The following is a 15,353-nucleotide window of genomic DNA, read 5'->3' as shown; positions in this document are numbered from 1 at the left end:
CACGACTAGATAAACATCCAGAGGACTGAAACCAACCACGACTAGATAAACATCCAGAGGAATGCACTGAAACCACGACTAGATAAATGTCCAGAGGTGTGCACTGAAACCACGACTAGATAAACGTCCAGAGGAATGCACTGAAACCAACCACGACTGGATAAACATCCAGAGGACTGAAACCAACCACGACTAGATAAACATCCAGAGGAATGCACTAAACCACGACTGGATAAACATCCAGAGGACTGAAACCAACCACGACTAGATAAACATCCAGAGGACTGAAACCAACCACGACTAGATAAACATCCAGAGGACTGAAACCAACCACGACTAGATAAACATCCAGAGGAATGCACTGAAACCACGACTAGATAAACGTCCAGAGGAATGCACTGAAACCAACCACGACTAGATAAACATCCAGAGGACTGAAACCAACCACGACTAGATAAACATCCAGAGGAATGCACTGAAACCACGACTAGATAAACATCCAGAGGACTGAAACCAACCACGACTAGATAAACATCCAGAGGCATGCACTGAAACCAACCACGACTAGATAAACGTCCAGAGGACTGAAACCACGACTAGATAAACATCCAGAGGCTTGCACTGAAACCAGGACTAGATAAACGCCCAGAGGACTGAAACCAAAACTAGATAAACATCCAGAGGAATGCACTGAAACCAACCACGACTATATAAACATCCAGAGGATTGTACTGAAACCACGACTAGATAAACGTCCAGAGGAATGCACTGAAACCACTCACGACTAGATAAACATCCAGAGGAATGCACTGAAACCAGGACTAGATAAACGTCCAGAGGACTGAAACCAACCACGACTAGATAAACATCCAGAGGAATGCACTGAAACCAACCACGACTATATAAACATCCAGAGGATTGCACTGAAACCACGACTAGATAAACATCCAGAGGAATGCACTGAAACCACGACTAGATAAACATCCAGAGGACTGAAACCAACCACGACTAGATAAACATCCAGAGGAATGCACTGAAACCAACCACGACTATATAAACATCCAGAGGAATGCACTGAAACCATGACTAGATAAACGTCCAGAGGAATGCACTGAAACCAACCACGACTAGATAAACATCCAGAGGAATGCACTGAAACCAACCACAACTAGATAAACGTCCAGAGGAATGCACTGAAACCAACCACAACTAGATAGACATCCAGAGGAATGCACTGAAACCAACCACGACTAGATAAACATTCATAGGAATGCACTGAAACCACGACTAGATAAACATCCAGAGGAATGCACTGAAACCATGACTAGATAAACGTCCAGAGGAATGCACTGAAACCATGACTAGATAAACATCCAGAGGATTGCACTGAAACCACGACTAGATAAACGTCCAGAGGAATGCACTGAAACCAACCACGACTAGATAAACATCCAGAGGAATGCACTGAAACCAACCACGACTAGATAAACATCCAGAGGAATGCACTGAAACCACGACTAGATAAACATCCAGAGGCCTGAAACCGACCACGACTAGATAAACATCCAGAGGACTGAAACCAACCACGACTAGATAAACATCCAGAGGACTGAAACCAACCACGACTATATAAATGTCCAGAGGTGTGCACTGAAACCACGACTAGATAAACGTCCAGAGGAATGCACTGAAACCAACCACGACTGGATAAACATCCAGAGGACTGAAACCAACCACGACTAGATAAACATCCAGAGGAATGCACTAAACCACGACTGGATAAACATCCAGAGGACTGAAACCAACCACGACTAGATAAACATCCAGAGGACTGAAACCAACCACGACTAGATAAACATCCAGAGGACTGAAACCAACCACGACTAGATAAACATCCAGAGGAATGCACTGAAACCACGACTAGATAAACGTCCAGAGGAATGCACTGAAACCAACCACGACTAGATAAACATCCAGAGGACTGAAACCAACCACGACTAGATAAACATCCAGAGGAATGCACTGAAACCACGACTAGATAAACATCCAGAGGACTGAAACCAACCACGACTAGATAAACATCCAGAGGAATGCACTGAAACCAACCACGACTAGATAAACGTCCAGAGGAATGCACTGAAACCACGACTAGATAAACATCCAGAGGATTGCACTGAAACCAGGACTAGATAAATGTCCAGAGGACTGAAACCAACCACGACTAGATAAACATCCAGAGGCATGCACTGAAACCAACCACGACTATATAAACATCCAGAGGATTGCACTGAAACCAACCACGACTAGATAGACATCCAGAGGAATGCACTGAAACCAACCACGACTAGATAAACATTCAGAGGAATGCACTGAAACCAACCACGACTAGATAAACATCCAGAGGAATGCACTGAAACCAACCACAACTAGATAAACGTCCAGAGGAATGCACTGAAACCAACCACGACTAGATAAACATCCAGAGGAATGCACTGAAACCAACCACAACTAGATAGACATCCAGAGGAATGCACTGAAACCAACCACGACTAGATAAACATTCAGAGGAATGCACTGAAACCACGACTAGATAAACGTCCAGAGGTGTGCACTGAAACCACGACTAGATAAACGTCCAGAGGACTGAAACCAACCACGACTAGACAAACATCCAGAGGAATGCACTAAACCACGACTGGATAAACATCCAGAGGACTGAAACCAACCACGACTAGATAAACATCCAGAGGACTGAAACCAACCACGACTAGATAAACATCCAGAGGCATGCACTGAAACCACGACTAGATAAGCATCCAGAGGACTGAAACCAACCACGACTAGACAAACATCCAGAGGGATGCACTGAAACCACGACTAGATAAACATCCAGAGGACTGAAACCAACCACGACTAGATAAACATCCAGAGGCATGCACTGAAACCACAACTAGATAAACATCCAGAGGACTGAAACCAACCACGACTAGATAAATGTCCAGAGGAATGCACTGAAACCACGACTAGATAAACGTCCAGAGGAATGCACTGAAACCAACCACGACTAGATAAACGTCCAGAGGTATGCACTGAAACCACGACTAGATAAACATCCAGAGGACTGCACTGAAACCATGACTAGATAAACGTCCAGAGGAATGCACTGAAACCACGACTAGATAAACATCCAGAGGAATGCACTGAAACCATGACTAGATAAACATCCAGAGGACTGAAACCACGACTAGATAAACATCCAGAGGAATGCACTGAAACCAACCACGACTAGATAAACGCCCAGAGGTATGCACTGAAACCACGACTAGATAAACATCCAGAGGACTGCACTGAAACCATGACTAGATAAACGTCCAGAGGAATGCACTGAAACCACGACTAGATAAACATCCAGAGGAATGCACTGAAACCATGACTAGATAAACATCCAGAGGAATGCACTGAAACCACGACTAGATAAACGTCCAGAGGAATGCACTGAAACCATGACTAGATAAACATCCAGAGGACTGAAACCACGACTAGATAAACATCCAGAGGAATGCACTGAAACCAACCACGACTAGATAAACGCCCAGAGGTATGCACTGAAACCACGACTAGATAAACATCCAGAGGACTGCACTGAAACCATGACTAGATAAACGTCCAGAGGAATGCACTGAAACCACGACTAGATAAACATCCAGAGGAATGCACTGAAACCATGACTAGATAAACATCCAGAGGAATGCACTGAAACCACGACTAGATAAACGTCCAGAGGAATGCACTGAAACCACGACTAGATAAACGTCCAGAGGAATGCACTGAAACCAACCACGACTAGATAAACATCCAGAGGAATGCACTGAAACCAACCACAACTAGATAGACATCCAGAGGAATGCACTGAAACCAACCACGACTAGATAAACATTCAGAGGAATGCACTGAAACCACGACTAGATAAACGTCCAGAGGTGTGCACTGAAACCACGACTAGATAAACGTCCAGAGGACTGAAACCAACCACGACTAGACAAACATCCAGAGGAATGCACTAAACCACGACTGGATAAACATCCAGAGGACTGAAACCAACCACGACTAGATAAACATCCAGAGGACTGAAACCAACCACGACTAGATAAACATCCAGAGGCATGCACTGAAACCACGACTAGATAAGCATCCAGAGGACTGAAACCAACCACGACTAGATAAACATCCAGAGGGATGCACTGAAACCACGACTAGATAAACATCCAGAGGACTGAAACCAACCACGACTAGATAAACATCCAGAGGCATGCACTGAAACCACAACTAGATAAACATCCAGAGGACTGAAACCAACCACGACTAGATAAATGTCCAGAGGAATGCACTGAAACCACGACTAGATAAACGTCCAGAGGAATGCACTGAAACCAACCACGACTAGATAAACGTCCAGAGGTATGCACTGAAACCACGACTAGATAAACATCCAGAGGACTGCACTGAAACCATGACTAGATAAACGTCCAGAGGAATGCACTGAAACCACGACTAGATAAACATCCAGAGGAATGCACTGAAACCATGACTAGATAAACATCCAGAGGACTGAAACCACGACTCAGATAAACATCCAGAGGAATGCACTGAAACCAACCACGACTAGATAAACGCCCAGAGGTATGCACTGAAACCACGACTAGATAAACGTCCAGAGGACTGCACTGAAACCATGACTAGATAAACGTCCAGAGGAATGCACTGAAACCACGACTAGATAAACATCCAGAGGAATGCACTGAAACCATGACTAGATAAACATCCAGAGGAATGCACTGAAACCACGACTAGATAAACGTCCAGAGGAATGCACTGAAACCATGACTAGATAAACATCCAGAGGACTGAAACCACGACTAGATAAACATCCAGAGGAATGCACTGAAACCAACCACGACTAGATAAACGCCCAGAGGTATGCACTGAAACCACGACTAGATAAACATCCAGAGGACTGCACTGAAACCATGACTAGATAAACGTCCAGAGGTATGCACTGAAACCACGACTAGATAAACATCCAGAGGAATGCACTGAAACCATGACTAGATAAACATCCAGAGGAATGCACTGAAACCACGACTAGATAAACGTCCAGAGGAATGCACTGAAACCACGACTAGATAAACGTCCAGAGGAATGCACTGAAACCATGACTAGATAAACATCCAGAGGACTGCACTGAAACCACGACTAGATAAACGTCCAGAGGTATGCACTGAAACCACGACTAGATAAACATCCAGAGGAATGCACTGAAACCACGACTAGATAAACATCCAGAGGAATGCACTGAAACCACGACTAGATAAACGTCCAGAGGAATGCACTGAAACCACGACTAGATAAACGTCCAGAGGAATGCACTGAAACCATGACTAGATAAACATCCAGAGGACTGAAACCACGACTAGATAAACGTCCAGAGGAATGCACTGAAACCACGACTAGATAAACATCCAGAGGAATGCACTGAAACCAACCACGACTAGATAAACATCCAGAGGACTGAAACCAACCACGACTAGATAAACATCCAGAGGAATGCACTGAAACCACGACTAGATAAACGTCCAGAGGATTGCACTGAAACCATGACTAGATAAACATCCAGAGGACTGAAACCACGACTAGATAAACGTCCAGAGGAATGCACTGAAACCACGACTAGATAAACATCCAGAGGAATGCACTGAAACCAACCACGACTAGATAAACATCCAGAGGACTGAAACCAACCACGACTAGATAAACATCCAGAGGAATGCACTGAAACCAACCACGACTAGATAAACATCCAGAGGACTGAAAGCAACCACGACTAGATAAACATCCAGAGGAATGCACTGAAACCAACCACGACTAGATAAACATCCAGAGGAATGCACTGAAACCACGACTAGATAAACATCCAGAGGAATGCACTGAAACCACGACTAGATAAACATCCAGAGGACTGAAACCAACCACGACTAGATAAACTTCCAGAGGAATGCACTGAAACCAACCACGACTAGATAAACGTCCAGAGGCATGCACTGAAACCACGACTAGATAAACGTCCAGAGGACTGAAACCAACCACGACTAGATAAACATCCAGAGGACTGAAACCAACCACGACTAGATAAACATCCAGAGGACTGAAACCAACCACGACTAGATAAACATCCAGAGGAATGCACTGAAACCAACCACGACTAGATAAACATCCAGAGGAATGCAATGAAACCACGACTAGATAAACATCCAGAGGACTGAAACCAACCACGACTAGATAAACATCCAGAGGAATGCACTGAAACCACGACTAGATAAACATCCAGAGGCCTGAAACCAACCACGACTAGATAAACATCCAGAGGAATGCACTGAAACCAACCACGACTAGATAAACGTCCAGAGGAATGCACTGAAACCACGACTAGATAAACATCCAGAGGATTGCACTGAAACCATGACTAGATAAACGTCCAGAGGACTGAAACCAACCACGACTAGATAAACATCCAGAGGAATGCACTAAACCACGACTGGATAAACATCCAGAGGAATGCACTAAACCACGACTGGATAAACATCCAGAGGAATGCACTGAAACCAACCACGACTAGATAAACGCCCAGAGGTATGCACTGAAACCACGACTAGATAAACATCCAGAGGACTGCACTGAAACCATGACTAGATAAACGTCCAGAGGAATGCACTGAAACCACGACTAGATAAACATCCAGAGGAATGCACTGAAACCATGACTAGATAAACATCCAGAGGATTGCACTGAAACCACGACTAGATAAACGTCCAGAGGAATGCACTGAAACCACGACTAGATAAACGTCCAGAGGAATGCACTGAAACCATGACTAGATAAACATCCAGAGGACTGAAACCACGACTAGATAAACGTCCAGAGGAATGCACTGAAACCACGACTAGATAAACATCCAGAGGAATGCACTGAAACCAACCACGACTAGATAAACATCCAGAGGACTGAAACCAACCACGACTAGATAAACATCCAGAGGAATGCACTGAAACCAACCACGACTAGATAAACATCCAGAGGACTGAAAGCAACCACAACTAGATAAACATCCAGAGGAATGCACTGAAACCAACCACGACTAGATAAACATCCAGAGGAATGCACTGAAACCACGACTAGATAAACATCCAGAGGAATGCACTGAAACCACGACTAGATAAACATCCAGAGGACTGAAACCAACCACGACTAGATAAACTTCCAGAGGAATGCACTGAAACCAACCACGACTAGATAAACGTCCAGAGGCATGCACTGAAACCACGACTAGATAAACGTCCAGAGGACTGAAACCAACCACGACTAGATAAACATCCAGAGGACTGAAACCAACCACGACTAGATAAACATCCAGAGGACTGAAACCAACCACGACTAGATAAACATCCAGAGGAATGCACTGAAACCAACCACGACTAGATAAACATCCAGAGGAATGCACTGAAACCACGACTAGATAAACATCCAGAGGACTGAAACCAACCACGACTAGATAAACATCCAGAGGAATGCACTGAAACCACGACTAGATAAACATCCAGAGGACTGAAACCAACCACGACTAGATAAACATCCAGAGGAATGCACTGAAACCAACCACGACTAGATAAACGTCCAGAGGAATGCACTGAAACCATGACTAGATAAACGTCCAGAGGACTGAAACCAACCACGACTAGATAAACATCCAGAGGAATGCACTAAACCACGACTGGATAAACATCCAGAGGAATGCACTAAACCACGACTGGATAAACATCCAGAGGACTGAAACCAACCACGACTAGATAAACATCCAGAGGAATGCACTAAACCACGACTGGATAAACATCCAGAGGACTGAAACCAACCACGACTAGATAAACATCCAGAGGACTGAAACCAACCACGACTAGATAAACGTCCAGAGGAATGCACTGAAACCACGACTAGATAAACGTCCAGAGGAATGCACTGACACCACGACTAGATAAACATCCAGAGGACTGAAACCAACACTAGATAAACATCCAGAGGACTGAAACCAACCACGACTAGATAAACGTCCAGAGGAATGCACTGAAACCACGACTAGATAAACATCCAGAGGATTGCACTGAAACCAACACTAGATAAACATCCAGAGGACTGAAACCAACCACGACTAGATAAACGTCCAGAGGAATGCACTGAAACCACGACTAGATAAACATCCAGAGGATTGCACTGAAACCATGACTAGATAAACGTCCAGAGGACTGAAACCAACCACGACTAGATAAACATCCAGAGGAATGCACTAAACCACGACTGGATAAACATCCAGAGGAATGCACTAAACCACGACTGGATAAACATCCAGAGGAATGCACTGAAACCAACCACGACTAGATAAACGCCCAGAGGTATGCACTGAAACCACGACTAGATAAACATCCAGAGGACTGCACTGAAACCATGACTAGATAAACGTCCAGAGGAATGCACTGAAACCACGACTAGATAAACATCCAGAGGAATGCACTGAAACCATGACTAGATAAACATCCAGAGGATTGCACTGAAACCACGACTAGATAAACGTCCAGAGGAATGCACTGAAACCACGACTAGATAAACGTCCAGAGGAATGCACTGAAACCATGACTAGATAAACATCCAGAGGACTGAAACCACGACTAGATAAACGTCCAGAGGAATGCACTGAAACCACGACTAGATAAACATCCAGAGGAATGCACTGAAACCAACCACGACTAGATAAACATCCAGAGGACTGAAACCAACCACGACTAGATAAACATCCAGAGGAATGCACTGAAACCAACCACGACTAGATAAACATCCAGAGGACTGAAAGCAACCACAACTAGATAAACATCCAGAGGAATGCACTGAAACCAACCACGACTAGATAAACATCCAGAGGAATGCACTGAAACCACGACTAGATAAACATCCAGAGGAATGCACTGAAACCACGACTAGATAAACATCCAGAGGACTGAAACCAACCACGACTAGATAAACTTCCAGAGGAATGCACTGAAACCAACCACGACTAGATAAACGTCCAGAGGCATGCACTGAAACCACGACTAGATAAACGTCCAGAGGACTGAAACCAACCACGACTAGATAAACATCCAGAGGACTGAAACCAACCACGACTAGATAAACATCCAGAGGACTGAAACCAACCACGACTAGATAAACATCCAGAGGAATGCACTGAAACCAACCACGACTAGATAAACATCCAGAGGAATGCACTGAAACCACGACTAGATAAACATCCAGAGGACTGAAACCAACCACGACTAGATAAACATCCAGAGGAATGCACTGAAACCACGACTAGATAAACATCCAGAGGACTGAAACCAACCACGACTAGATAAACATCCAGAGGAATGCACTGAAACCAACCACGACTAGATAAACGTCCAGAGGAATGCACTGAAACCATGACTAGATAAACGTCCAGAGGACTGAAACCAACCACGACTAGATAAACATCCAGAGGAATGCACTAAACCACGACTGGATAAACATCCAGAGGAATGCACTAAACCACGACTGGATAAACATCCAGAGGACTGAAACCAACCACGACTAGATAAACATCCAGAGGAATGCACTAAACCACGACTGGATAAACATCCAGAGGACTGAAACCAACCACGACTAGATAAACATCCAGAGGACTGAAACCAACCACGACTAGATAAACGTCCAGAGGAATGCACTGAAACCACGACTAGATAAACGTCCAGAGGAATGCACTGACACCACGACTAGATAAACATCCAGAGGACTGAAACCAACACTAGATAAACATCCAGAGGACTGAAACCAACCACGACTATATAAACATCCAGAGGAATGCACTGAAACCACGACTAGATAAACGTCCAGAGGAATGCACTGAAACCAACCACGACTAGATAAACATCCAGAGGAATGCACTGAAACCAACCACAACTAGATAAACGTCCAGAGGAATGCACTGAAACCAACCACAACTAGATAAACATCCAGAGGAATGCACTGAAACCAACCACAACTAGATAGACATCCAGAGGAATGCACTGAAACCAACCACGACTAGATAAACATTCAGAGGAATGCACTGAAACCACGACTAGATAAACATCCAGAGGAATGCACTGAAACCATGACTAGATAAACGTCCAGAGGAATGCACTGAAACCATGACTAGATAAACATCCAGAGGATTGCACTGAAACCACGACTAGATAAACGTCCAGAGGAATGCACTGAAACCACGACTAGATAAACATCCAGAGGCCTGAAACCGACCACGACTAGATAAACATCCAGAGGACTGAAACCAACCACGACTAGATAAACATCCAGAGGAATGAACTGGAAACCACGACTAGATAAATGTCCAGAGGTGTGCACTGAAACCACGACTAGATAAACGTCCAGAGGAATGCACTGAAACCAACCACGACTGGATAAACATCCAGAGGACTGAAACCAACCACGACTAGATAAACATCCAGAGGAATGCACTAAACCACGACTGGATAAACATCCAGAGGACTGAAACCAACCACGACTAGATAAACATCCAGAGGACTGAAACCAACCACGACTAGATAAACATCCAGAGGACTGAAACCAACCACGACTAGATAAACATCCAGAGGAATGCACTGAAACCACGACTAGATAAACGTCCAGAGGAATGCACTGAAACCAACCACGACTAGATAAACATCCAGAGGACTGAAACCAACCACGACTAGATAAACATCCAGAGGCATGCACTGAAACCACGACTAGATAAACATCCAGAGGACTGAAACCAACCACGACTAGATAAACATCCAGAGGCATGCACTGAAACCAACCACGACTAGATAAACGTCCAGAGGAATGCACTGAAACCACGACTAGATAAACATCCAGAGGCTTGCACTGAAACCAGGACTAGATAAACGTCCAGAGGACTGAAACCAACCACGACTAGATAAACATCCAGAGGACTGCACTGAAACCAACCACGACTATATAAACATCCAGAGGATTGCACTGAAACCACGACTAGATAAACGTCCAGAGGAATGCACTGAAACCACGACTAGATAAACATCCAGAGGACTGAAACCAACCACGACTAGATAAACATCCAGAGGAATGCACTGAAACCAACCACGACTATATAAACATCCAGAGGAATGCACTGAAACCACGACTAGATAAACGTCCAGAGGAATGCACTGAAACCAACCACGACTAGATAAACATCCAGAGGAATGCACTGAAACCAACCACAACTAGATAAACGTCCAGAGGAATGCACTGAAACCAACCACAACTAGATAAACATCCAGAGGAATGCACTGAAACCAACCACAACTAGATAGACATCCAGAGGAATGCACTGAAACCAACCACGACTAGATAAACATTCATAGGAATGCACTGAAACCACGACTAGATAAACATCCAGAGGAATGCACTGAAACCATGACTAGATAAACGTCCAGAGGAATGCACTGAAACCATGACTAGATAAACATCCAGAGGATTGCACTGAAACCACGACTAGATAAACGTCCAGAGGAATGCACTGAAACCAACCACGACTAGATAAACATCCAGAGGAATGCACTGAAACCAACCACGACTAGATAAACATCCAGAGGAATGCACTGAAACCACGACTAGATAAACATCCAGAGGCCTGAAACCGACCACGACTAGATAAACATCCAGAGGACTGAAACCAACCACGACTAGATAAACATCCAGAGGAATGCACTGAAACCACGACTAGATAAATGTCCAGAGGTGTGCACTGAAACCACGACTAGATAAACGTCCAGAGGAATGCACTGAAACCAACCACGACTGGATAAACATCCAGAGGACTGAAACCAACCACGACTAGATAAACATCCAGAGGAATGCACTAAACCACGACTGGATAAACATCCAGAGGACTGAAACCAACCACGACTAGATAAACATCCAGAGGACTGAAACCAACCACGACTAGATAAACATCCAGAGGACTGAAACCAACCACGACTAGATAAACATCCAGAGGAATGCACTGAAACCACGACTAGATAAACGTCCAGAGGAATGCACTGAAACCAACCACGACTAGATAAACATCCAGAGGACTGAAACCAACCACGACTAGATAAACATCCAGAGGAATGCACTGAAACCACGACTAGATAAACATCCAGAGGACTGAAACCAACCACGACTAGATAAACATCCAGAGGAATGCACTGAAACCAACCACGACTAGATAAACGTCCAGAGGAATGCACTGAAACCACGACTAGATAAACATCCAGAGGATTGCACTGAAACCAGGACTAGATAAACGTCCAGAGGACTGAAACCAACCACGACTAGATAAACATCCAGAGGAATGCACTGAAACCAACCACGACTATATAAACATCCAGAGGATTGCACTGAAACCACGACTAGATAAACGTCAAGAGGAATGCACTGAAACCAACCACGACTAGATAAACATCCAGAGGAATGCACTGAAACCAACCACGACTAGATAGACATCCAGAGGAATGCACTGAAACCAACCACGACTAGATAAACATTCAGAGGAATGCACTGAAACCAACCACGACTAGATAAACATCCAGAGGAATGCACTGAAACCAACCACGACTAGATAAACATCCAGAGGAATGCACTGAAACCAACCACAACTAGATAGACATCCAGAGGAATGCACTGAAACCAACCACGACTAGATAAACATTCAGAGGAATGCACTGAAACCACGACTAGATAAACGTCCAGAGGTGTGCACTGAAACCACGACTAGATAAACGTCCAGAGGACTGAAACCAACCACGACTAGATAAACATCCAGAGGACTGAAACCAACCACGACTAGATAAACATCCAGAGGCATGCACTGAAACCACGACTAGATAAGCATCCAGAGGACTGAAACCAACCACGACTAGATAAACATCCAGAGGGATGCACTGAAACCACGACTAGATAAACATCCAGAGGACTGAAACCAACCACGACTAGATAAACATCCAGAGGCATGCACTGAAACCACAACTAGATAAACATCCAGAGGAATGCACTGAAACCACGACTAGATAAACATCCAGAGGACTGAAACCAACCACGACTAGATAAACATCCAGAGGAATGCACTGAAACCACGACTAGATAAACGTCCAGAGGAATGCACTGAAACCAACCACGACTAGATAAACGTCCAGAGGTATGCACTGAAACCACGACTAGATAAACATCCAGAGGACTGCACTGAAACCATGACTAGATAAACGTCCAGAGGAATGCACTGAAACCACGACTAGATAAACATCCAGAGGAATGCACTGAAACCATGACTAGATAAACATCCAGAGGACTGAAACCACGACTAGATAAACATCCAGAGGAATGCACTGAAACCAACCACGACTAGATAAACGCCCAGAGGTATGCACTGAAACCACGACTAGATAAACATCCAGAGGACTGCACTGAAACCATGACTAGATAAACGTCCAGAGGAATGCACTGAAACCACGACTAGATAAACATCCAGAGGAATGCACTGAAACCATGACCAGATAAACATCCAGAGGAATGCACTGAAACCACGACTAGATAAACGTCCAGAGGAATGCACTGAAACCATGACTAGATAAACATCCAGAGGACTGAAACCACGACTAGATAAACATCCAGAGGAATGCACTGAAACCAACCACGACTAGATAAACGCCCAGAGGTATGCACTGAAACCACGACTAGATAAACATCCAGAGGACTGCACTGAAACCAGGACTAGATAAACGTCCAGAGGAATGCACTTAAACCACGACTAGATAAACATCCAGAGGAATGCACTGAAACCATGACTAGATAAACATCCAGAGGAATGTACTGAAACCACGACTAGATAAACGTCCAGAGGAATGCACTGAAACCACGACTAGATAAACGTCCAGAGGAATGCACTGAAACCATGACTAGATAAACATCCAGAGGACTGAAACCACGACTAGATAAACGTCCAGAGGAATGCACTGAAACCACGACTAGATAAACATCCAGAGGAATGCACTGAAACCAACCACGACTAGATAAACATCCAGAGGACTGAAACCAACCACGACTAGATAAACATCCAGAGGAATGCACTGAAACCAACCACGACTAGATAAACATCCAGAGGACTGAAAGCAACCACGACTAGATAAACATCCAGAGGAATGCACTGAAACCAACCACGACTAGATAAACATCCAGAGGAATGCACTGAAACCACGACTAGATAAACATCCAGAGGAATGCACTGAAACCACGACTAGATAAACATCCAGAGGAATGCACTGAAACATTTACATTTAAGTCATTTAGCAGACACTCTTATCCAGAGCGACTTACAAATTGGTGCATTCACCTTATGACATCCAGTGGAACAGTAGTGCATCTAAATCTTTTAAAGGGGGGGAGGGATTACTTCATCCTATCCTAGGTATTCCTTAAAGAGGTGGGGTTTCAGGTGTCTCCGGAAGGTGGTGATTGACTCCGCTGTCCTGGCGTCGTGAGGGAGTTTGTTCCACCATTGGGGGGCCAGAGCAGCGAACAGTTTTGACTGGGCTGAGCGGGAACTGTACTTCCTCAGTGGTAGGGAGGCGAGCAGGCCAGAGGTGGATGAACGCAGTGCCCTTGTTTGGGTGTAGGGCCTGATCAGAGCCTGGAGGTACTGAGGTGCCGTTCCCCTCACAGCTCCGTAGGCAAGCACCATGGTCTTGTAGCGGATGCGAGCTTCAACTGGAAGCCAGTGGAGAGAGCGGAGGAGCGGGGTGACGTGAGAGAACTTGGGAAGGTTGAACACCAGACGGGCTGCGGCGTTCTGGATGAGTTGTAGGGGTTTAATGGCACAGGCAGGGAGCCCAGCCAACAGCGAGTTGCAGTAATCCAGACGGGAGATGACAAGTGCCTGGATTAGGACCTGCGCCGCTTCCTGTGTGAGGCAGGGTCGCACTCTGCGGATGTTGTAGAGCATGAACCTACAGGAACGGGCCACCGCCTTGATGTTAGTTGAGAACGACAGGGTGTTGTCCAGGATCACGCCAAGGTTCTTAGCGCTCTGGGAGGAGGACACAATGGAGTTGTCAACCGTGATGGCGAGATCATGGAACGGGCAGTCCTTCCCGGGAGGAAGAGCAGCTCCGTCTTGCCGAGGTTCAGCTTGAGGT

The sequence above is a fragment of the Oncorhynchus nerka genome, linkage group LG15 (assembly GCF_034236695.1).
Source record: "Oncorhynchus nerka isolate Pitt River linkage group LG15, Oner_Uvic_2.0, whole genome shotgun sequence".
NCBI classification, from domain to species: Eukaryota; Metazoa; Chordata; class Actinopteri; order Salmoniformes; family Salmonidae; genus Oncorhynchus; species Oncorhynchus nerka.
The sequence above is the reverse complement of the archived record's forward strand: the minus strand, read 5'-3'. Positions refer to the sequence as shown.